The sequence below is a fragment of the Lupinus angustifolius genome, chromosome LG16 (genome assembly GCF_001865875.1).
Source record: "Lupinus angustifolius cultivar Tanjil chromosome LG16, LupAngTanjil_v1.0, whole genome shotgun sequence".
In the NCBI taxonomy this organism is placed as follows: Eukaryota; Viridiplantae; Streptophyta; class Magnoliopsida; order Fabales; family Fabaceae; genus Lupinus; species Lupinus angustifolius.
In genome coordinates, this window is record NC_032024.1 from 5,550,349 (window position 1) to 5,574,785 (window position 24,437).

A 24,437-nucleotide genomic window follows, 5' to 3' on the forward strand; every position below is an offset into this window, starting at 1 on the left:
TGAATGTATTCTTAGCACTTTCCGAAATACCTCTTGTTCGACCTAATAGGTGATAAAGCCTTACATGAATTTTCAAATATATTGCCATATAAGAAAACAAAATAACATTTCCCGTTGATATCTAGCTGAAGCACTTTTATGTATGTTGGAATACAATTCTTTGTAATTTGTAAGTACAATATAACTTATTTGGCTACTTTCCAATGATTTATCGCTGAATTACTTAAATATATGCATTATGATCAAATAAACAATATCATGATATGTTCAACTTATATATACATTTGGGTCACTTAGAAATCCCATAATGAATCTATTTTATATCATTACCATTAAAACTTCTTCTTAAGACATTCCACCCTTAAATGTTTCCAAAACTACATATCTAATTATTAGGGGTAAGTATGGGCCGGGTTGGGACAGGTAAGGTTTGTCCCTTTCCCGACCCTAAATGTTGATTGTGTCATCTTTTGGACCTAGAACCAACCCTAGACTTAAAGATAATTCGACCCTAAATATCGACCGAGTTAAACTTTGAACCCGACCGCAGATCTGGCTAAATATAATGGATACCCTTTTAGATAAATTTTTCTTAGTATTATTTATTATTATGGATATGTAATTTGGCATATGAGATGATATATGTATATATATTGTTAACCATGTATATATGATGAAAAAATTAGAGAACCAAAGATATTTTTTACCAAAAATATGTCATTACCATATACATAAATGAAGAGAGACATATACAAACATGATGAGTGAGTAATCATGGGACGGGTCCAGACCTGGTTATGTTTGTCCCATATCCGGCCCTCAATATTGACTAGTCTAATTTTGAAACCCGGCCCTAGACCCGATAAGATCCGATCCTACTCGGACCCAATCATGGTCGGGCAAAGCTAAGTGAGCGGATAGGGTCAAGTCTTGCTCACTCATACTAATGATCATAATATTCAATGCACTAAGACATTATGATTTCTCGATCCCTTTTATCCTTAACGGAACTTCCTGAAGATCAATAAGTTATTCCTTTCCGAAGTGCAAAGTTTTGATCCATGCATATGAGAACAAACATAAAGTTTCATCCTTAATTATTAAACTTAGTGTCGTTTAGGACAACTATAGAATAAATATTTGCATATTATAAAAATAGAGGAATTAATAAAACAAAGATGAAAAAAACACATGCCAATACTCAAAGGCTTGCACAAAAATGAATACAATAACTCGCTATTAACTGAAAAATGAAACTTAAATTGGAGTTCACACAAAATACACAAAAACTAAAAATTAAGTGGTTTTATATTATGAACACCCAATTTTGTCCTACCTTTACTTTTTATCTTTGGTGCAAAACTCAATAAAAAATAAAAACATCATTTCATGATTTGCAAGAGCGGATAAATAATATATAAATTAATTATGTAAAACATCAATATTGTTGTGGTTATGTTAGAAAATGTAATAAAAGTATTAGTTAATAATTCACAAGTTAACCGACAACGGCTCTATGATTCTTATGCCTTCAATGAATACTATCAAAAAAATCTTTTCCAAATAGCTGTAACTATGTGTAAACTGTTGTGACGGTAGAAGTGATATTACCTCTGTTTAAGTGAAAGTTTATTCAATATCTAATTTGCATGAAGTTTAATAATGGATTCACATAGTGATTTTAGTGTTCACAACACTTTATGTTATGCACCCAAACGAGAAGGAAGGACACATATCCATCATAACCACTCATCCGCTACTAAATAGGAAACTAGATACATGCTGCAAACCCATTTGATCCTACGTACCTAATATGGTAGGGATAAAATCCTCACTACCCTTAAGTAAAAAGGAAAAGAAAGTTGTAAAAGAATTACCCCTGATTAAATTAATGAGCAACCGTGACAAAAGGCTAAATGAGAAATCTAAATCTGAGTCTGATTCCTCTACTAGTGATATACATATACAATCGTCATAGGCCATTAACAAATCCCATAAAATTATCACTAGAAGATTAAGCTTGAATAATGTCAGGTTCTTAGGGAAAATGCCCACTTTCAAATCAAGGAATGATTCAGTTTTGCATAGGGCTACATGCCCTTCACAATCTCATCTATATCCTTTCCCGATCAATCAAGTGGTTCATCTCCTAAGGCACCTACTTAGGTTTAGCCTGCAAAAAAAGAAAAAAGTGTGTAATTCAGTTAGGATAGTGTAACACATAATAAGGAGAGTAGCAAACCGAGTATGTTCAAGCTTCAGTATTAACAAAGGATATTCACCTGCTAGCCAAAACTGAAGTTCCAGCTCTACCCGTTTCAAGTACATTCACCAATCTAGATCCTGTAGAGTGGAGTTGCGAAGCAGTATGATGTAAGGTGAAGCAAAGTACGGCTACCTAGGCCTTTTCTCCAAGTAAAAGAAATGCCAAAGACCCAGTAGAAATTCCATCACTGGTGTCTAACTCAGGGAGATAAAATTGCGGTGACTCTTTTAAAGTTGCCTGCTCAAAAGAAAATCAGCCATGAATCATAATCAGAATAGTGGCACATGATATGGCGCTGACATAAATCATTGTTGGTTAGTTTTCTACTCAGTTACACTATTCCAAGGAAGCAATGAAACAAACCAATAAATACCCATTTTTCGGTTATGAATCAGCAAATGAGGAATGTAACAAACCAGAACAGGAAGCCAGGAGATGCAGGGAGGAAACCAGAAATAGACAAATCAAAAGCCAATCATTGTCAGTTACAGAATTCAATAGGATAAATGTAAAGGCCAGGTGAACTAATGCATATTTCTGTTACAGTGTTCAGAGTCATTTAGGCAGCTTTAATGCGGTAATCAGAGTGCAGTAATCAGCACCAATAAGCAATTATGGAGCAGTTTCAGACTTAGAAATGAAAAGAGGCTCCTATAGAGCCTTAACCAGCTATAAAAGGGCCGTATATCACATACAAAAAAATGGGGGGATACACCCTAAACATACAGTGAGGTACTTAGATCAGAGAAAAAGCTCATATATATATGAACATAACGATCAGAGGAGAGCACATACATTTCACGCATAAAATGTGAAATCAACATACCACAACTATATACATCATATAACAACCAGAGAACAATCCTTGTACATACATAAAACAAATCAGAGAGTACGTAACGCATTGAAGCAGGCAGAGACCATATAACACGTGCATAACATAAATTCACGAACAGACACACCCTTATACAATCCATCGGGAAGGAAAGGAAGGCGGACAAGAGATCTCAAAAGCAAAGGAAGTAATCAGAAACGGAAGGCAACCATTCCAGTTAAGAGCAAAGGAAAAAGATACAGTCTCAGGTATGCCACTTACCTTAAGAAGTTTCAAACAGAACAATATTTTATTCATTATGTCTTCAAAGCATCAAGGTTAATATATAATCTGAACAACTGAAAGCCAACATATCTCTACTCGATTGATATGGTGCATTTACAACTCATTTTCTAATTGCATTATAAACACATGATTAATCGTTAAGCTGCTAAACCGATACTAAAAAAGGATTAACTTCCCTAATATTCGGCAACCATCACAAATCAAACGAAGAGAGTAGTGAGAACGAAAAAAGAGCTCGTGAGGGAGAAGGGATACCTGATCCGCCACCACCTCTTCTGGAAGTGGAAGCCACCGTGAGAATAGGAGCCTAACCGCAAGCCACCCCACAATATCGTCTTCGTTCTCTCTTAATCCATCAATAAAAAACCAAACAGTAACCGAAATCAATCAAATAAGAACGAAGAGTGAAGAGAAAAGAAAAAGGGAGAAGACAACGTCGTACCTTATCCTCATTGCGGGACCCCGAAAATAAGAAGGGAAACCAGTTCCGGTGACCCTGTCCAGCCTTCATGAAGGATGCGTGGAGAGAGTGGAGACTAGGAATTCGAATCCCTTCCGGATCTAGGAGAAGAAGAAACCGCATCCCCCCTCCTTATGCCCCTCACCGTGACCACCGCTGGCGGGAAAGAGAGAATAAGAAAGAAGAAGTGAGGGAATTAGGGATTTCAATTCCCTTTTTCCCTTTCACTGTTAGTGCATGCGTGAGAAGAAAGGGGAAGCCCCCTTTTAGTGCTTAATTCCACCTTGTTCTTTTCTTTTTTTGTTTCTTTACTTTTTTTTTGTTTTGTTTCTTTTCATGTTTACTTGTTTTATTTGTGTCAGCACCATTAGTTGGCAATTTTAGTAAAAATGAAAGTAATTAGTATGTGTTATATCTTATAATTATCAAGTAACGATTGTATACTTTAATCTAATTTACAATAATGTTTGATAAAAGATAATAACTACCAATAATAACAATAATTAAAACATTTTAATATGACAAAAAAGATTATTAATAGACTCACATGAAAATTTTTATAAATGTTTTTGATATAATTTTGGGAGTTAATCAAAGATGGAGAGAATGTTGCCCTGGAGGTCTCTTTCTTCTCAAATCATCTTCGAAAGGTCGCGCTACACCGCTTCTTTTCAATCGATTAAATCTCAAAATCGATTAAACTAAAATAACAAAAATTAACCAAACTAACCAACCAATTTTCAAGAAAGAACTACGTAAGCCTTGATTCCCTTAAAAGGGATACGTAGGACCAGAGTCAATCTTGTCAAGCATAATAATAAAAAACTATTTTTTCTTCTTAACAATTGATTAATTAATCATAAAATTTAATAATAATGATAATAATAATAAAGTCATATATTTTAATGAAGGGTACCGCTTAAGGCGGGCGGGTATCAAAAATCCCTACCTTGTAACCGACTCCCGAACCTGGATATCAAAAATCCAAAAGCCCAAGGTAATTGGGCTTAAAAGATTTTTCTACATTTTTAACTATAAAATGTAGTGGCGACTCTAAACAAAGTCGTGCAGCGGGGCGCGACATCTATCGATGAAGATTCATGGTTGCATGCTCAATTTTAACTCCTTACGACTTGGGAATCTTTGCCACCACCTTTGCAAGAAAAATAGTCAAAAATACATAATGCATATTTTTAAGCGCCGCAATGTCCTTCACTCTCGTCGCAACAGTCCTTCACTATATACGAGAATTAAACAACGAAAAAGGTAAGGAATAAGGATCACATGATAAATGGTGTGGATATATTGTGTGAGCTTATAAGTATTTGAATTATGTGGGCTGAACATAATATGTATTGATAGATACTTATTCAACTATTCTTGATATATAACTATAAGGGACAGATCAAGTGATCCAGACATAGATCTGAACCCGTCCTTTCTTGACGACGAGTCTGTCCCTTTTAATCGGGTCTGTCATTTTTATTTATTTGGATGGGTCAGACCCGTCTCTAAGTCATCGGATTAAGACATATCTATGAATCGGGTCAGGTCTTGCTCACTCGTAATCACATAGATATATATGTACGCTAATATTTAAGGCTGATTCTGACCAATCTATACAAAAGAGGATACTTTAACAACTTTTTATTTTAATTGGTTAACTAAAAATGTTAAAACAAATTGTAATCTCGATGATATTCAATTATTTGCATTTTCTTGAATACTTAATCCAACATATTTTATTTATATCAACTCTATAAAATAATATTTGGAGACTAAGTACATCTTTGCTATGAATTAATATTTTGAGTTTTTGCTTATTTTTTGAAAAATAAACTTAAAATGTAAATTATGTATGTTTGGTAACCAAATGAAATTATAAACACAATTTTTTTTTAAAAATTAAGCCAAAATTAGAAGCTCGAAAATCATGGGTTGATTTATTTTTTGTTAGCTTATTTGTTTCAGCTTTTCCACTTCTAATTTTACTCTATCTTAAAGCTTGACATTTGTGTATTATTTATTTTGTGAATTATGTAATTCAAGTTTAGCAACTTCTCTTTATTTGTGTGTCATGTTGTTTTTTTAATATTGATATTGATTTTTAAATTGTATTTTATTTAATATTTTTTTTTAGTCTTTGTTATACAATATTAAAAATTAAAAAAATTATAGTAAAAATATACATATGTTAAATATTAAAAAAATGTATATTTAAAAATTAGTGTAAAAATAACAAAAGTAATCATAACATAAATAAATAATCTCATATCCTTTTTTGTAGTTTACTATATAAAAAAACAATCTGTCTATCTTACCCAAATAAAACAGATTAGCTTATATTCAATTTTCACCTAAGGTACCAAAACATAAACAATTTATAATATTATAATCTTATAGTTTATAAACTAAAACTAAAAATATAATTTGTAACAAATGAGCACTAAGTGACAAAATTAGGATGATAGTCTAGTATTAATAGTGTGTCTGCCAACAGATGTTTGAAGTAGTACGAACTAAAGATGAAACAACAATTAGAGTGTTACAACATAGAGAGTGTTGCAACACTTCAACTACTAGTCCAAAGGACACTATTCACTTTTATTCAATTGTCTATCATAGCCATGTGAGCATTTTATATATATGTTATAGAAAGGAAGGTGAGTTAATAATGTCTTCTATAAATCTATCAAATTCAAAATGGATAATCTTGTGTTCGGAATAACCACATCGTGTAAATTTCATTTACATCATGGAACCACATACATGGAAGTACATGTCAATTTTGAAACAAGATCTATATCATGCATAGCATTATGAAAACCATTTACACTTTACTTTCTCATTAAAATATGGCTGTGAAATCACTTGTAGGAAAAAAAATCAATAAAAGATTTACTTAAATATGACAAATATTGTCCTCATACAACCAAGTCATTCATGTCAAATTATCGAAAAGGAATGTAACAAAAGAGTATCTGATATATTTACAAAGAATAGAATGAATAAACTCACATATCTTTTATTTTATACCCAATTCCATGCCCACGGTGGAACATGTAAGGTTTTGGGCGTTCCAATATTCTTTGCACAATTGATGTTAATGATTTAAAGTCTCACCTTTATAATTATGGAATGTTAGAATAGAAGTGCATGTTCTTTTATGAAAAGTGGTGCCAATTTTAATTCACATTCTTTCATGAAAAGTGATCTCCTTTGAATTCATAATCTTTCAAGAAAAATGACGCTCCATAATTTTTGTATTTTTATTTTTCCTTCATAAAATTAAAAATAAAACTTATAATATTTTAATATCTATATAAAAAATTTCAGAATAATTATTTCCATAGCCTTGAACTAGATTACTTTAATTTATCTGATGGAACCTTCTCTTTTCTATAACTTTCATGAGATTAATTCAGTATTCCATCATCATAACCGAGAACAAAGGGGTAATGGGGACCCTTGTCTAAGTGCTCTTGCCCCTTGAAAGAACCCAACAATACCCCCATTTAATACAAATAGAAAAACTAATTGTTGACAGTTGAGACTAACATGGGCTGATTTCCCTGACAAGTTTACTTCTTATCTAATATTGTAAATATGAATGTTGTCTTACCTTTTTAAATGATTTTCGTGAATAAATTCCATTAATCAAAATCAAAACAAATTTTCAGATATTAAAAATCTAAAAAATTAAAATTGATAGTTGACATCAGTGTTGTTAAAACTGTACTAGTTATCAAACTAGTGATTACGCTAAAGAGTAACTGATTACTGAATTTGGTAGAAACCTTTAGTAATCGATTACCTAACCTTGCTGTTTGAATTATGGGAATTTTTTTATGTTGAGTAACCGATTACTCAAACCAGTATTTAACTATCCCTCCCTATTTTTCAAACACTTCATCTTCTTCCTCAAACCCTTCTTTTTGTGTCTACCCATTCTTGCCTCTAAAAACTTCATCTTTGATCCGATTTGAGGGATTTTTGAGTCATTTGATATCATATTTTCGTGTTTAGTGGCCAAAATAAAAAATCCCCAAATCTCTCAAACACTCAAAACCTATTTTTTTTTTTAACTTCAATCAATGGCTTCATCATCAAAATCTAAGAAGCAAGGTACCAGTATGTCTCAAAAGAATCAAGACACTTCATCTTCTGAGGCTAATCCTCTGGATTTGGCATGACTTCTCGCAAATGAAAAGCAACGTAAAGTATGCCAAGATAAGTAACTTTAAGTTTGAAGATTTTCATTTCCCTATTCTACTTAGGCAACAAAATATTTTTCATTATTGTGAGGAATGAAGTACCTACTATCCTTATCTTGCTAAAGTATTTTATTGCAATCTGAACTTTAAGAAAAATCGTTAACATCCTCAGTGAAAGGAAAAGAAATTATTTTAGATGTAAAGACTTTCAGTTCAATTTGCTATAATATATCCTATCTAGATAGCATAAAAGATTTCGGTCTTGCTTGTGAATGAGATAATTATGATAGAAAAAAGTTATACTACCCTATGTGTAGATTCTCTAAACGGGAAATTGAAATGCATAAGCGGCATGCTTTAGGTGAAACTGTAAAGAGTAGAGATATCCTTGTTGTAGGAAATCTCAATCTCGAAGATCATTTGCTTCACTATTTTCTTAGCTATGTCATAATTCCAAAATTCTCAAATCATTATCAAATTAATGACATGGAACTTCAATTGATGTATGCTCTTAAGCATAACCTTGAAATCAATTGGGCTTTGACAGTATTGAGACAAATGTGGTATGTGCGAGAAACCCACGACCCCTTGCCTTATAAAATCTTCATCACCAACACACATGAGCATTTTGGTGTATCCACTGCTGGTGAGTCCAAAATCACACTTGATGAACACGATTGTAAGATCGATGTGGATGTGATCCATAAAATTGGTTTCTTTTGAGATCAAATTGATAGAATCTATAACCATCAAAGTGATAGACAGGCTACACCTGCTGATCCAACTGCAAATGTCTCTGTTAACCCTCCTGAACTTAAACCTTCTGAATTTCATGCTGAGTCATCTTCATCCGCTGCCATGCCTACCAATAAGATGATCATGGACAAGTTATTCTCTATTCTAGGCTACATCTCTAATCGAATGGATGCTCTTGATGCTCAAAATCAACAAGTCCAATTTTAACTTCAACGTCTATCCTATAAAATCAATAGCTTAGATCTTGATGACGATAGTACTTAGCTTGAGTCTTAGAATATTTGATGTCTAGGTTTCTCGTTTTAATGTTGCGTGATTGTTGACATTTTTATATGTTTTTTGGTTGTCTGAACAAAATATGAACATATTTTTAGTTTTATGCTATGTTATGTTACCTTTGTGTTTGCTATATACATATCGTGTGTCCTGGACTCTTAGTTTTCAGGCACATAAATCCAAATCAAATGGGGAACATAAAAAATAGGGAGAGCATACTCGAGTCATGTCAAAATATCACAAAGTATGCTACTCTCATAAAACTACACTGTCAAAAAGATATTGGTTTGTCATCATTAAAAATGGGGAGATTGTGAATAAGATCTTGCTCCTGACCTTGACACGGTTTTGATGAAGCCACTAACATCTCCTCGACCAATAGTTCCCCCTCACTGAAAAACTTGGCATCACAACGAGTCCATGATGAATCCTGATTCGGATAAACTAGTCGGACTTGGGCCAATGCATTGTCCCAACCTGCATTGGCTGCATCATTTGCCTCATCCTCTAGCTGCTTCCACTCATTCTTCTTGCTGGCCAACTCCCAGGCTAGGCGGGAAATCTCGGCCTAGGAAGAATCTTCCCACCGTTCTGATTGCATCAACTTATCAACAAGATGAAGCTTCTCTTCTTCAGACCTCTCAAGGCAGTCGGTCAAGGCTGCCTCCCGAGCATCACAGAGCTAGAGGGTCAGATTCGATAGCTCCTCAGCAGCGACCATTGTCTGGCCCTCCAAGGACTTTAGTGCATCATCATGCTTCTCCTTTAACTCGTGGAGCTCAGCCAAGTGTTTCTCCTGGAGGTTGCCCAGAGCCCCTTCCCCCACCCAGGTGGGCAATACGCCCTCACTCTCCAAATATTTGGCAACTAAGGCGGCCATGATGCTTGTCTCTCGAACCCGCCTCAACAAATCCATCTAGCGAATATGAAACGTACCGAGGTGTCGTTTGGAACTCGAGTACCTACCTCAAAAAACGTCCATGACCCCCTACGTGTCAGTAGACATTAACCTATTATTGTACCAATATTCAGTTGGTATGCTCAGATACCGAGCTACTCCTAACCTGGGGGTAAATATTCCTCTCCAGTCAACTGTTTCTCTCCAATCAGCTAAAATGTCCATGTCATCTGAAGTATTAGAGTCTACTAGCATGCTCGACTACCAAGCTTACCGCTAGACTAGGGCAATTGTTCCGTCCCGATCAACCAAGTCCCTCACTTACCCAGGATGGCATTGTTCCCGACCAACCAAGGACCAAGCAAAAACAACTCTGAAGCTTGCATCACTCTCTAGTAAACATCATTATTGTCTTTGTCACCCCATTTAATGCATCCTCAATAGGGCACTGCCACACCCATGCAAATCCTACTTGTCCCTTTGTTAGTACGGTAGAGACAAACCTACATACGCCAAAGACAAGCCTATTATACACCTACAATACATAATATAAGTCATAGTCTGCTAGTATATAAGTGCCATGTCGTCCATCTCAATTACTATAAACAGGGGATGTCCCCTTACAAAGAGTATTCACTGATTCATTCATCACCAACCGTTTATTGCTAGCATTTATTCTCATTACTCCTTACTCTATCTCCATTATATTTACTCTCTGACACTTCTTCTAAGTCTCATACTGACTTGATTGTCGAAGAACCTTTTCAGCTATTTCCCCCGGCGGGTCCAAGCTCTACACCGTCCAGATTTCAAGAAAAGACACTCCATTCGAGCACCCTGCTCCAATGATTCGACTGACCATTAAAGAATAAGTACGAATAGGGAATTTGTTAAGAAGATCTTGCTCTTGACCTAGGCACGATTTTGATGAAGATACTAAGATCACAAAACGAAGAAAAAGGAAGAAGACTATGAAGACTGATGAGCAATATATTACACACTATTCATGACCTTAATTTGGCATGATTGATGATTCTTGGTGCCTAATTGACTTTGTTTCACATGGTTTAGTGTTTTAGACTTTATTGGACTAATATTCCTAAAATGAGTTAATTTGGGATTATTTGTTCTGATTAAATCTATTATCATTTTCAGATCATATTTGGCACTAAGGACATTTTAGGCATTATAGAAGTGGAGGATATATGTTAAAGTGAAGATCGTATTTTTCATTTTAGGAATTTTTAATTGTGAATCCATTTTTAGTTTTGGGCCCATTGTTTAGGGCCAAATTTCTGTTTTACTCTTTTGAGGAGGGGAACCCGATTTTCCTACACACTTTATATTCCCTCACTTTAGAATTTTGTTTTCCCCTCTTTTTGCTCTCCTAGTGTTTATTCATTGCATTTTAGGTTTTCACTTCTTATTCATTTCATTTCGGTTTTGCTTCCATTTCCATGGAATGCTATAAACTTGTAGACTAAATTCCTTTGGTAATGTATCACAACTCTTGAGGTTTTGTATTAATGCATTTTTGGTTTCTTTACTATTGATTTTTCTATCCTTTTTCTGAATATGGTTTGCTTAATCCAATTGTTAGAAACTGATTTGTGAGTTTATCTTTGCTTAGTTGATTTACTCTCTAGCGCATGAATGCTTAGTTTGTGTGAATTTGTTAATGTTCCATGGCTATTCTGATTTCACTTAGTTAAATACTTAGGTTGTGAAACTGTGTAAATTAGGAAGATAATGGTTGGAATATGAAATTAATCTTTTGAAACCGGGGATTGATTTGTGAACAAACGAACCAAAGAGATTTAACCATTTTATTACATTGCTTAACTATTATTTCCGAATTTGATTTATGTTCATACCATCCAACAACAAAAAAAACCATTGTGTGTGTGAGTATAAGGTGTTTGAATCTTTGCTTGAAAGATAATCCTTGAGAAACGACCTAGGAGTTCATTCCTAGTACTATAGTTATTAATTGTTATATTATTTGCATCGGGTACGACCCCGATCAAATTTGGCGCCACTGCCAGAGATTATCAGTTCTTGTCACATGTTCTTAGTATAGTTTATTGTGTGTCTTAGAATAAGCATTATTTTTGGGTTTCAATAGATGCCTATTTGTTCACTGTGTGCTGTCTTATTTAGCCATTTGCCTGTTGGTTGATTCTGGTGTATTTTGGTTAATATAATTGTAGTTGCAATTTTTGCATGAAACTTTGTTTCCGCACTTCTTTCATCACATATTGAATATTGGATGCATTATAGTCCATCACATTGCTACTAGTTGTGAGATACAAACAAGTAGTGACTAGTTTTGCTATTGATTTTCTATTTTGGGCATAACTTTTGAACCGTTGATCAGAATTGGACATGTAATATAACCCACCTTGAAAATCCAAAAAGAGTCTTTTTACTATTTATTTTTGTTTTCCAATTGTTTTTATTTTGTTGTATTTAGTTAAATTAGTTAGGCTTTGAGTTTTATCTTGAAACTTTTTGTGGATGTTTCCTATGGTATTAGGATTTTATTGATGCAAAGTTTTGGTTGAGCACTGAAATTTAATATGCATTTCCCTTACTGCCCTACATGATTGTTACTAATGAGTTTAGTGCATGACTAGGAGAAATCCTGACTCTTTGCATCCAATAAATCCTGAAATTGATAGAACATTTCATAGGTTGCATTTCATCATAATGTTAATATAGCTGATTGTGATATTGATTATGGTGTTTCTATGCATTCTAATATTTTTGTGCATTCTGTTGCATACTCTAAAAATATGGTTGAACCATCACCAATATCACGTGAGAGGACATAAAGGGAACTAGCTGCACCTGATTTTACATATGAAAGCTTGTGTATCCAGTATCCCAATGAGGATATGCCATATGTGCTCAAAAATGGACTAATCCATTTGTTGCCCAAGTTTCATGGACTTACAGGTGAATGTCCTCATAAGCATCTTAAGGAGTTCCACATTGTATAATTCCTTTGGTAATGTATCACAACTCTTGAGGTTTTGTATTAATGCATTTTTGGTTTCTTTACTATTGATTTTTCTATCCTTTTTCTGAATATGGTTTGCTTAATCCAATTGTTAGAAACTGATTTGTGAGTTTATCTTTGCTTAGTTGATTTACTCTCTAGCGCATGAATGCTTAGTTTGTGTGAATTTGTTAATGTTCCATGGCTATTCTGATTTCACTTAGTTAAATACTTAGGTTGTGAAACTGTGTAAATTAGGAAGATAATGGTTGGAATATGAAATTAATCTTTTGAAACCGGGGATTGATTTGTGAACAAACGAACCAAAGAGATTTAACCATTTTATTACATTGCTTAACTATTATTTCCGAATTTGATTTATGTTCATACCATCCAACAACAAAAAAAACCATTGTGTGTGTGAGTATAAGGTGTTTGAATCTTTGCTTGAAAGATAATCCTTGAGAAACGACCTAGGAGTTCATTCCTAGTACTATAGTTATTAATTGTTATATTATTTGCATCGGGTACGACCCCGATCAAATTTGGCGCCACTGCCAGAGATTATCAGTTCTTGTCACATGTTCTTAGTATAGTTTATTGTGTGTCTTAGAATAAGCATTATTTTTGGGTTTCAATAGATGCCTATTTGTTCACTGTGTGCTGTCTTATTTAGCCATTTGCCTGTTGGTTGATTCTGGTGTATTTTGGTTAATATAATTGTAGTTGCAATTTTTGCATGAAACTTTGTTTCCGCACTTCTTTCATCACATATTGAATATTGGATGCATTATAGTCCATCACATTGCTACTAGTTGTGAGATACAAACAAGTAGTGACTAGTTTTGCTATTGATTTTCTATTTTGGGCATAACTTTTGAACCGTTGATCAGAATTGGACATGTAATATAACCCACCTTGAAAATCCAAAAAGAGTCTTTTTACTATTTATTTTTGTTTTCCAATTGTTTTTATTTTGTTGTATTTAGTTAAATTAGTTAGGCTTTGAGTTTTATCTTGAAACTTTTTGTGGATGTTTCCTATGGTATTAGGATTTTATTGATGCAAAGTTTTGGTTGAGCACTGAAATTTAATATGCATTTCCCTTACTGCCCTACATGATTGTTACTAATGAGTTTAGTGCATGACTAGGAGAAATCCTGACTCTTTGCATCCAATAAATCCTGAAATTGATAGAACATTTCATAGGTTGCATTTCATCATAATGTTAATATAGCTGATTGTGATATTGATTATGGTGTTTCTATGCATTCTAATATTTTTGTGCATTCTGTTGCATACTCTAAAAATATGGTTGAACCATCACCAATATCACGTGAGAGGACATAAAGGGAACTAGCTGCACCTGATTTTACATATGAAAGCTTGTGTATCCAGTATCCCAATGAGGATATGCCATATGTGCTCAAAAATGGACTAATCCATTTGTTGCCCAAGTTTCATGGACTTACAGGTGAATGTCCTCATAAGCATCTTAAGGAGTTCCACATTGTATGTTCCACCATGAAACCTTATGATGCCCAAGAGGATCATATATGTTTGAAGGCATTCCCACATTCACTTGATGGTCCTACAATAGATTGATTTGTATTACTTAGCCCAAACACCATTCCTAGTTGGGATGACCTGAAGAAAATATTTCTGGAAAAATTCTTGTCTGCCTCCAGAACCACCGCAATTAGAAAATATATTTCTGGAATCAGACAACTACAAGAAAAAGGTTTATATGAATATTGAGAGAGATTCAAGAGGTTATGGGCAAGCTGCCCCCATCATCAGATCTCTGAACAACTCATCGTCCAATATTTCTTTGAGGGTCTGAACAACATGGAGATGAATATCATTGATATTGCTAGTGGTGGTGCACTTATATATATGTCCCTTTTAGAGGATAGAGGTCTGATTGAGAAGATGTCTTCCAACTCTCAATAGTTTTGTGCAAGGAGTAGTGATGCTATAGTGGTCAGAAGTGTCCATGATGTTGGAACAGATTCAATGAGGCAAGATAAATTTGAGAAAAAGATTGACTTCCTTGCCACCTTGGTCACTCAACTTGCCATGAATCATTAGAAACCTCTACTTATAGCACGAGTTTATGGCATTTGCACCACAACTAACCATTATGATGATGTTCGCCCTTCTCTTTTGTAGCCCAAAACTGTTGATCATCCCGAGGCCTATGCTGCAAATATTTACAACAACAGACTTAAACAACAACAATAAAATTATGATCCTTCATCAAATAGATACAATCCTGGTTGGAGGAATCATCCAAATATTAGATGGTCTGATCTTTCACAGCCTCAACCAGGACCATAATTTTAGAACAATAACGTTGCACAAATTAAACCACATGCCTCCTCCAATCCAATAGTAGAGGCAACAACAAGTGAGTAGTAATTTGGCTCATACACCTAGTGAACCATCATCAGAAGAATTGGTGAGACATATGGCATTGCATAATATGCAATTCTAGCAAGAGACCATAGCTTCCATTCAGAGACAGGAGACCTTCATTCAGAATTTAACCACACACATGGGAAAAATGGTTACTTCTTTGAACACACTGCAGTTTCAAAATTCTGACAAGCTACCTTCCCAAACTGTTATCAATCCTACAAATGTGAGTGCCATCACCCTATGGTCGGGCAAGCAAATTGAATTACATGTACCTACACCAGATCCTAACCTTAGTAAATAAAATAATATACCTACAATGAAGAGGTTGACTAAGAACAACATTAATAGCAACATTCATGGAAATCAATCTTCTTCAACTATTGTGCAACCACAATTTTCTATCCCTCTTCCATTTCCACCAAAAATCATTGCAATTAAGAATATGGAGGTGAACATACCTCTACTTGATGCCATCCAGCAATTCCCAAAATATGCCAAGTTTCTAAAGGAGTTGTGTACTCACAAGAGGAGGCTAAAAGGTAACGAGAAGATCAACATGGGCAGAAACGTCTCGGCACTCATAGGTAAATTTGTTCCTCATATTCTTGAAAAATGTAAGGAACTAGGTACATTAACTATACCTTGCATCATAGGTAATAGAAATTTCAAACATGTCATGCTAGATCTAGGAGCTTCAATTAATGTTATGCCTATCACTGTTTCTAAGTCTCTTTCACTTGGACCTATGCAACCTACTGGGGTAGTGATTCAATTGGCGAATAGGAGTATTGCCTACCCCATTGGTTTAGTAGAGGATGTCTTGGTTCAGGTTGATCAACTTATTTTCCCTGTTGATTTTTACATACTTGATATGGAAGAAGGATCATCATGTAACATAGTTCCTATCATTTTGGGGAGGTCATTTTTAAGAACATCTAAAACCAAGATAGATGTTCATGTTGGAAAACTTTCTATGGATATTGTTGTTGATTCAAGTGTTACAGAGTCAAATGCTAACCCAATTGTTCCAAGAATCATACAATAATTTCATTTACCTATTCAGGTGAAGGTTGCTAGTTTGTTTCCATTTATTTTGTAGGCACCCGGGTGGACACCCCCTTCCAAGCTAATGAGAGATGTTTTTTTCTTATGCTTTGGGACTAGTCCTTGCTCAAGAAGTTAACGAGCTGAATAGGGAGTTTGACTTCCTTCCTCCATAAATCAGGGAGTTATTTTCTCTCTCATTCTCTACTTTTTATTACACTTGTCCAATTCAATTGATTGGTTTGTATGTCCAGATATTTTAATTGTGCTACATTAGGACAATATGTAGTTTAAGTGTGGGGAGACTTTTGTAGGTCGTAGGTTTATATTGATGCATGTTTTTCATTGATTTTTAGGTTTTGCTTAGGTTTGGGCATTTTCTCTCATAATTTCTTTCATTTAAGTCATGATATCTTGTGGTATGAATTCATGCATTTCTGTGTGTAAAGTTGCTTTTGAGAATTAAGAGGTTGAAACAATTGTGATAGACTTGTCCCTTGTGAGAATTTGAGCCTTAATTGTGGATGGATTGTTATATATCATCTAATTCTTTCATGTATGATTGCACTCTAGAACTTGACTTGTTTCTTGTTGATACTTGATATTCACATGCACATATGGAAATGATTTAGGCATTTCTTTTGAATAAGCCACTTAGCCATATAAGCCTACCTTGAATGAATTTATCATTTGATATATCCCCATTGAGATTTTTTACCTATTTCCTTGTTATTTAGCTTATTACAAACTTATAAGTGGAAAAACCATGTTTGTCCTAACCTTAGAGAATTTTGGAGCTTTGGAATAGTTTTGTGAATGGGTATTAAGTAAGAAATGGTGCATTGTTCTTCAAATCTTGTGGATTGTTGGTTATGTCTTAATGACTGATAGAATTGTGTACATAAGTGTTCTTTACAAAAAAACAAAAAATCAAAAAGAAAAGCAACAAAAAGAGAAACAAAAGTGAATAAAAGGTTGAGTATGGAAAAAGGATTAGAATTAGAGATTTGGGATTGATTTTTGCTTACTTTTTACTTATTCCTCATTGCCCCTCTCTTCCATTTGGTTTTACCTACATATCCCATATTTATCCTACCTTGTCCTTGGCCCCATTTCAACCTTGAAAAGTCATTTTGATCTTTATATGCATGTGCTTATAATGTTGATGTTAGAGGCTTGTCAAGCCTATGGTTGTGTTTGTTTTCATGAAGTACTTTGAGTGTAAATACTTACAACCTAAGACACATGAATGTAAATACTTTAGAGAGCATATCTTGTGAGGTTCTATCATTGTTGTGACTCACCTCTTGGTTTGATTGATTTCTTGGCACACTTGAATTCATTGCATGATGTTCATGAATATCTTGATTTGATTCTTTCACTCTTGTGTGTTGATTTTTCCTATTTCATTGCATTTCTTGGATTTCATTGTGAAGTATGTGATTTTCATAGGTGTTTCATTTTCTAGTTTTTGTGATCTTCTTGCATGACTCACTTTGGCGCATATTGGTTACCATAGCCTTATTTCTTGATTTTGCCGAGGAGTGCAAAAGGTTAAGTGTGGGGTATTTGATGAGCAATATATTACACACTATTGAAAATCTTAATTTGTCATGATTGATGATTCTTGTGCCCAATTGACATTGTTTGACATGGTTTAGTGTTTTAGACTTTATTGAACTAATATTCGTAAAATGATTTAATTTGAGATTATTTGGCCTGATTCAATCTATTATTATTTTCAGATCATATTTGGCACTAAGGACATTTTGGACATTACAGAAGTGGAGGATATGTGTTAAAGTGAAGATTGTATTTTTAATTTTAGGAATTTTTAATGGTGAATCCGTTTTTAGTATAGGGCCCAATTTTGGTTTTACTCTTTTGAGGAGAGGGAACCCGATTTCCACACACACTTTACATTCCCTCACTTTAGAATTTTGTTTTCCCATCTTTTTGCTCTACTAGGGTTTCTTCATTGCATTTTCAGTTTTCACTTCTTCTTCATTTCATTTCGGGTTTGCTTCCATTTCCATGGAAGGCTAAAATTGTAGACTAAATTCTTTTGATGATGTATCACAACTCTTGAGGTTTTGTATTAATGCATATTCGATTTCTGAATATGGTTTGCTTAATCCCATTGTTAGAAACCGGTTTGTGAGTTTATCTTCACTTAGTTGATTTACTCTCTAGTGCATGAACGCTTAGTTTGTGTGAATTTTTTAATGTTCTATGGATATTCTGATTTCGCTTAGTTAAATGCTTAGGTTGTGAAACTGTGCAATTTAGGAAGATAATGGTTGGAATCTGAAATTAATCTGTTGAAACCGATGATTGATTTGTGAAAAAAATGAACCAAAGGGATTTATTCATTTTATTACATTGCTTCACTACTGTTTCTGAATTTGATTTATGTTCATACCATCCAACAACAAAAAACCCCTTGTGTGTGAGTATAACGTGCTTGAATCTTTACTTGAAAGATAATCCTTGGGAAATGACCTAGGTCGTGGTGAAAAGGGGAAAAGAGTTAACTTGGAAAAGTTGTTTTCCAAGAGTAGATATTTGTGAGTGTGTAAGGTACAATGGTCTCACGAAGAGAAATTGTAATTGCAACTGAAAATATCTAGTGGAAAAATCTCTTGTGTGGCAAGAGTAATAGATGTAACTTTTGATGGACAAGAAGATGATCTAGTATAAAATTCTCTGTGTACTCTTATTCTATTCTCTTCTTGTACTTTCATTTTGGTTTTAACAAGGTTGATTTCTGCAACTATTTTCCGCTACACAAACACTTTGATATCTCAGCAGAAAAATCGACCATTTCTCCCAACAACTAATTCACCTCCTCTTAGTTACCATTTAATACTTATAGCGTTGGTCTTATCAAAGGTCAAGGAAGCCATGAATGACATGTGAAAGAGATGAATAAAAGGAAAGTAATAAAAAAGAAATGGATAATACCTCTTGACTTGTTATTGAAAGAAAAAAGAATTTGTACAGAAAAGTTTCTGAACAAAAATTGATTGATTATAAAGCATAATCCCAAAGAACTATTTATGTAGAAAACTAAAAACAAAATAACTCAAAAATAGAATACCTACTAACTAAACTAAACAAACTTTCTAAAAATGGAAAGTATCCAACTAATACAAAACTAACTAATACAAATAATCCTAACTTTTGTATCCAAGATGGCATGTATATGTTCAATATGCAAAGTTCAAGGTTTCTGAATGGCATTGGTGAAAGTGGTTTTGTGATCAGATCTGCAATCTGTGAAGAAGATGAAATAGGTATAAGATGAATAGTGCAATTTTGAGTCATTTCCCTCACAACATGGCAATCTATCTCAATATGCTTTGGCCTTTCATGGAAAACTAGATTTACAACTATGTGTAAGGTTCATTTATTGTCACGATAAAACTGATTGCCTGGGAATGGTTGATCCCCAAATCTGAAAATAAGAACATTTGCCATTGTGCTTCACATGAAGTCATTGCAAGGGCTCTGTATTCTACCTTAGTTGATGATCTTGAGACTATATTTTGCTTCTTACTTTTCCAAGAGATGAGGGAGGAACCTAGGAAGAAACACCATCCTATAACAGATTTCCTAGTGTCCAAACAAGTTCCCTGATCCGAATATGAGAAACCTTTTATAGTGGTGTTGCTACCTGCAAAAAAGAAAACACCTTTCCTAGGGTAGCTTTTAATATATTTAAGGTTCCTAAAGGTTGCCTTATGGTGAAGATCATTAGGGCAGGAAACAAATTGACTAAGAAAGGTAACAACATAGTTAATATCTGGATGAGTATGGGTGTGATAAAGAAGCTTACCCATCAATCGTCTATAGGAAGTTGGGTCTGCAAGTGGTTTGCCTATTGTGCTGTGCAATTTTAGATTGTATTCCATTGGTGTAGAGGATGGTTTAGAACAAATAAACATGTTTCGTGTAGAAGCTCCAAGGTATATTTTCTTTGATATAGGGGAATGCCCTTCTTAGAACAAATTCTTTTGGTTGTTTCTATTTCAGTTAAATCATTGCCTACTAAAACAAGTTCATCAACGTATGCTAAAATTACATTAAAATTAGATTGCTTATGTTTAACAAAAAGGGAATGATCGAATTGGACTTATTATAACCAAATTGAACCAAAGTGTGGGTAAGCTTGTCATGCCACTGTCTACTAGATTGTTTGAGCCCATTTATTAATTTATGCAAGTTGGATACCATTCATGACTTGTGGATAGCAAGACCAAGAGGAAACTTCATATACACTTTTTCATTCAAGTCTCCATGGAGGAATAGAAGCGCCCTTATGGTTGTATTAACATGTAATTGGTGTAAGTGTCAGTTAAAGATGGCATCAACGAATAGAAGCACCCTTATGGTGGTCATTTTGACCATAGGGCTGAAGGTATCTAAATAATCCACTCCCTCAATTTGGTTATACCCTTTGGCCACTAATCTAGCCTTATATCTTTCAATTGTTCCATCAGCTTTGTGCTTAATTTTGAAAACCCATTTACATGTTTAGGTATTCTTATCTTCTAGTAGAGGAGTTAAAGTCCATGTCTTTCTTTTGTTAAGAGATGTTAACTCATTTTTGATAGCATTTTTCCAACAATCATGTTGGACAACTTCATGATAATGTGTAGGGGCATTGATGGCAGATATGGATAAGGATAAGTGTTTATGATAAGGTGGTAGTTTATCATATGAGAGGTGTTTATAAATAAGATATTATCGTGGTTTAGTAGATTGAGTTTTTGAATTGGATAGTAAGGTGTAGTGACAGTCTTGTAGATAAGTAGGAGGCCTTCTATTCCTTGTGGAATGTCTAGTATATTTATCATTAGATGAGGATGTGGATTGAACATCAGTGCAAGGTTGTGTGGTGTGAATGGTTGGGGTGTTTGGAGTTGGGTTAGGGTGAAAAACATATGTACTCATAGGATAATCAAAAGGGTATAATTGATGTATAGGTATGATAACATGATTAGTAACTTTGGTAAAAGGTAATATATGTTCATAAAAAGACACATTTCTTGACACAGAAATTTCATTGGTATTGAGATCTATTAGTATATAGCCTTTTTTCCTTGACTTAAATCCAAGAAAGACGCACCTTCTTGACCTAGGATCTAATTTATTCATATGAGGTACAAGAGTGGATGCAAAGCAGAGGCTCCCAAACACTCTTAGGTGTTTAATGTTGGAGAGTTTTGAAAAGAGTTCTTCATAAGGAGAATGATTGGATATGAAAACAATAGGATGTTTATTAATGAGATGTATGGCATGTGAGATGACATAGTTCCAGATTCATTTAGGAAGACTAGATTGAAATATAAGGGCTCTAGCAACAACAAGGATGTTTTGGTGTTTTATCTCAACAATGACATTTTGTTGAGGTGCTTTAACACAAGAAGTTTGATGTGTGATTCCCTTTGTTGAATAAAAATCATTGATGAGAAACATTTTTACACTGTCACTCCTTATGGTTTTTATCTTATTGTTAAACTGAGTTTCAACAAAGCTAACAAAATCCCTAATAAGTTTGCTACTTTCTGAGTTTAATTTCATAAAGAAAGCCTAAGTGAATATGGACTTGTCATCCACAATAGTAAGAAAATACATATGTCCAAGGTGGAGGGTATCCTAATGGGACCCCATATGTCCATATGGACCAAATCAAATATACAAGATGATCTAGTGAGGCTGATAGTATAAGGTAATTTCTTTTGTTTTGCCAAATGGCATATCTCACAAGGATCTTCATATTTTCTTACATTGAATGAATGGGAATAAAGTTAGCATAATGACCATTTTAATGTGTAATAAGTGTCCTAATCTAGAGTGTCATCTATTACAATCATCATAGCTAGTGTGAGCATTTATTTGGTATGGTTTAGGGTAGGTTTTGGGTGATGTCAAAGCATATAGACCTCTTATCAATTCAATTGCACTAATCATCCTCGATGAGTTGAGGTCCTGAATTTGACAATCAGTATTGGAAAAGGTTAGTTTGCATGGTAATGTGGATGTAAGTTTGGAGATGGATATGAGATTGAAATTGAAATAATGAATGTATAGGATGTTTGTGAGGTATATGGAATCTGAGAACATGATAGATCCAAAATAATGGGTAAGCACTTCACTGCCATTTGGTAATGTGATATTAATAGGTTTCATTTTCCTGACAGTTTGGAATTCTATCAAGGAATGGCATACATGATCAATGGCTCCTGAATCAAGGATCCAAGAGCCTAGCTTTGATTCACTATGTGAGTTTAGAATTGTACCTGATGTTCTGTTTTCTAGCAGTGTGTGTAGATTAATATATGATGTGATGTGGTTAGCATTGTGATTGTTCTGATTCTTGGATTGTTGGAACATTGATATTAATGCCTTGTGTTGTTCTATAGTGAAGGGTAAATTGGTTGCTACATTGTTCTTCTTAGGTGCAATATCTAGATTGTAGTCATTAGACTCCCTAATGATGTGCTCATAATCATCATGAAATTCACATTTGTTCACATTGCCTGATTTATTTGTGAAGTAATTCGGTGGAAACCCATGTTTCTTGTAACAAGTTTCAACAGTGTGCCCAAGTCTTTGACAATATGTGTAAGCTTTTTGTCACATTCCTCTTCCTGAATTGAGAGACCTTGCTAACCCTTGAAATCATCCTCCATTTTGTCCTCTGAATTCTCTCCCCTACCTCTAATTCTTGCATCATTGCTACTGCTCTATGAGTAAGTTCTTGGTTTAGTACAGTTGGCCAAGATGATTAGATCCTAAAATTGTATTTGTCTCTCTTGCTGGACCAATATTGAAAACACCTTGTTAATTCCTAGAAGAGGGTCCATAACCATAATTTGGGATCTCACATCAGAAAATTGCTCATTTGGGATCTCACCTTGTTGGAATTGAGGTGGATGCTTCATTGCAAGTGCAAGGGGAATAGGTCTAAATGAATCTAATTGTTGCCACAACCCTTTCATTTAGGTAAAATAAGCACTAACAGAGAAACTACCTTGTTTTAGAGCATGAATTTCACCAATAAGTTCTAAAATTCTGAACATATCATCCTGGTAATATCTTTCCCGAAGATCCTCCCAAATATCTTGAGAATTATCCATCCACAAAATGCTTTGTACAATGGTTGGATCAATTGATTGGGTGAGCCATGAAATGACCAAGTTGTTACATCTCTTCCAAGCAGTGAAGATAGGATCATTATTAGGTGGTTTTGGCAAAGTTCCATCAATGAATTTCAACTTGTTCTTGGTTTCTAATGCCATGGTTATGGCTCGTGACTATAGGTGATAATTTTTCTCATTTAGGAAAATTGATACCAAGGTGGAACTTATCTTCTCGTTAGGATGTATGAAATAGTGTCATGAAGGATCAAGAATGGGATTGATAATGCGATTCACCATCCAATCACACACTGAAAGCAAGAAAGTGTATAGATTCAAGAAAAGGATGAGAATGGGTGGAAGAGATAAAGAAATTGCAACCATGTATGACATGTGAAAGAGATGAAGAAATGGAAAGCAACAAAAAATAAATGAATAATACCTCTTGACTTGTTATTGAAAGAAATAGAAATTGTACAGCAAAGTTTCTGAATGAAACTTGATTGATTATAATGTATAACTCCAAAGAACTATTTATGCATAAAACTAAAAACAGAATAACCCAAAAATAGAATACCTACTAACTAACTAAACTGAACAGACTTTCTAATAATGGAAAGTACCCAACTAATACAAAACTAACTAATATGAATAATCCTAACTTTGATAGGTCTAGTAGGGTAAGGTCTCAGTGCATTCTTAAGATGACTAAAAAGTCCAAAGTTTGAGTCCTAATAGTCACATTTATTGGAAAGGATAATCACATATCTTGGAATGAATTAATTCCTTACCAAAAAAAAGATAAGGGAATACCCTTAATATACAAAAAAAAAAAA

General features: G+C 34.2%; 1 long non-coding RNA gene across 1 annotated transcript; it reads right to left on the reverse strand.

The window, feature by feature from the left end:
• Nucleotides 1,655-4,123, reverse strand: LOC109329544. Its single transcript, XR_002105546.1, has 4 exons — nt 3,829-4,123; nt 3,642-3,732; nt 2,283-2,503; nt 1,655-2,173 (listed from the first exon to the last, which is right to left on the reverse strand). It is a non-coding gene; the product is annotated as an uncharacterized LOC109329544 (long non-coding RNA).